The sequence below is a fragment of the Tupaia chinensis genome, unplaced genomic scaffold (genome assembly GCF_000334495.1).
Source record: "Tupaia chinensis unplaced genomic scaffold, TupChi_1.0 Scaffold149922_1, whole genome shotgun sequence".
Classification (NCBI taxonomy): Eukaryota; Metazoa; Chordata; class Mammalia; order Scandentia; family Tupaiidae; genus Tupaia; species Tupaia belangeri.
This window is the reverse complement of record NW_006209766.1, coordinates 1,374,909-1,377,028: the sequence shown is the minus strand read 5'-3', so window position 1 is coordinate 1,377,028 and position 2,120 is coordinate 1,374,909. Positions and strand designations below refer to the sequence as shown.

Here is a 2,120-nt window from a genome sequence, read left to right as displayed (position 1 = left end):
TGCGCTCACCAGAGAGAGAGAGAGAGAGAGAGAGAGAGAGAGACATTAAAGACAGAAAGCGAGAAATCACCCCCCAGGGGGGATGGTCACGCCGCAATCCCTTCTCCTCCTTTTTCCTCTTGGGATCTTGGGCACACACACACACGCACCTGGCGTGAGTTTTAAGCCACTGGGTCTGGGACGCGAACCGCGGTCGACTACGTGGGAGTCCAGCGACGTAGCCATTACGCCAACTGCTGGTTCCCCAGACTCCTCATTTTTAACTTCTAATTGCACTGTTATACCCTACCTCAGGGCCAGTTCACCCGTTCCCACAATGAAGCCCTAACACTGTGGCAGACAAGGCCCTTTCCTGATTTCCCTTGGTCTCCTGAACACTTCCCCCTGGGCAGCCCTTGACAGCAGTCTCCCATGAAGGCATATCCGTATCATAGGCTTCATCTTTCCTCAGCTCTGCTTCCTCTGCAAAGCCCACTCTAATTCCACCCTGAAACCTGAACACATCACTGGGTCCTTCTCCCGGCTGAGCCCAGCCGCCACGTTTGGGTGTATCCCCTGGTGTGGGCCTTTGCCTCTCCTGAACACGCTCAACCCCAATGAATCCCTCTCCCTATCCCCATGCGGCACACACTACTAGGTCCTTTTTGAAGATGAAGAAAATGAGGCCGGAAGGGTTAAGTGATTTGGCCCAAGGTCACAGAGCTAGGGTCTCAAGTCTGCACTGGCCTGTTTGGGTCTGGGGTTGGTTGGCCTTGGCCTAAGATAGGAAAATAGTCCCCCCAAAAAAGGCCAGGACTGGGATGACCCATTTCCTCCTTCAGCTACTGTTGTGGCACTCCGTGGCTTCCATGGTGATTAAAGACACTCTTTGAGAATAGATTAGGCACCCCATAGGAGAAATTCTGACAGACTCAGAGGGTGGAGACCATCTATAAGACAACTACCCTGGAAACTCTAAAAACATATCATATACTGGAGACCAGCTTGGGCGAGGTGGCTGAGGCACTGGACTCCCCTATGGCCAATCACGGTTTGAGTCCCAGACCTGGTGGCTTGAAAATCACTTCAGGGGACTGACAGGGAACGTGGTGGTAAGGATGCTGGAGTCCCACAGGAGCAGCTGCAGTTTGAGTCCCGGACCTAGTGGATTGCTTTCTCACTTTCTCTCTCTCTGGTCAAATTAAAATAAAAACTAAATAAAATAATAATAAAAAATTTTTAAAATAAGAAAGAAAATTACTTCGGGCACATGCGCATACATGCCCAAAAAAGTCTCAGGAGAATGAAGAAGTGTGGCTATCCGCCCCCCGTGGTGATTTTTCACTTTCCCTCTCATTGTCTCTCTCTCATTGGTGAGTATATGCACCCTATGGTAAAAGAGAGAGAGAGAGAGAGAAAGAAAGAGAGAGAGAGAGAGAGAGAGAGAATCTAGAGACATAAAACTGCATACATCAGGGAAAAGAAGCTGCAACAGAGTTTTGGGGCCACTAGGGAAATTTCAGTAACAAGCAAACAAAATAAAATCAACAGCCAGCAGGTGGGATGGTGGTTAAGGCACTGGATTTCCACATGGCAAACTGCAGTTCGAGTCCTGGACTTGGTAGCTTGAAAATCACTCCAGGCATGTGTGCATGCATGCCCAAAAAATCTCAGGAGGAGAAGGGAGGAGAAGGGAGTATAGCATGGCCATCCCCACTGGGGGGTCATTTTTCACTTTCCCTCTCACTGTCTCTGTCTTTCTCTGGAGAGTACAAGTGCCCTAAGGCAGAAAGTAAAAAAAAAGAAAAAAAGAGAAAAAAAAAAAGATAATCTAGAGACATAAAACTACGTGGATCAGGGGGAAAAGCTGCAACAGAGTTTTGGGACCACTGGGGAAATTTCAATATAAAAAGAAAAAATTTTTGGGACCAGCAGTTAGCACAATGGCTATGCTGCTGGACTCCCATGTAGTCAATCGCGGTTCGTGTCCCAGACCTGGTGGCTTAGGCAGGCACATGCCAGGCACGTGTGCATGCGTGCCCAAGATCCCGAGAGGAGAATGGAGGAGAAGGGATTGTAGCGTGGCCATCCCCCCTGGGGGGTGATTTCTCGCTTTCTGCCTCTCTGTCTCTGTCTGTCTG

General features: G+C 49.2%; 1 protein-coding gene across 2 annotated transcripts in view; it reads right to left on the bottom strand.

Annotated features, from left to right (window-relative positions):
• The window catches only part of RBM42 (RNA binding motif protein 42), a 32,793-nt gene that overhangs the window by 1,355 nt on the left and 29,318 nt on the right, over positions 1 to 2,120 (bottom strand). The gene's annotated exons all lie outside the window — the stretch shown is intronic.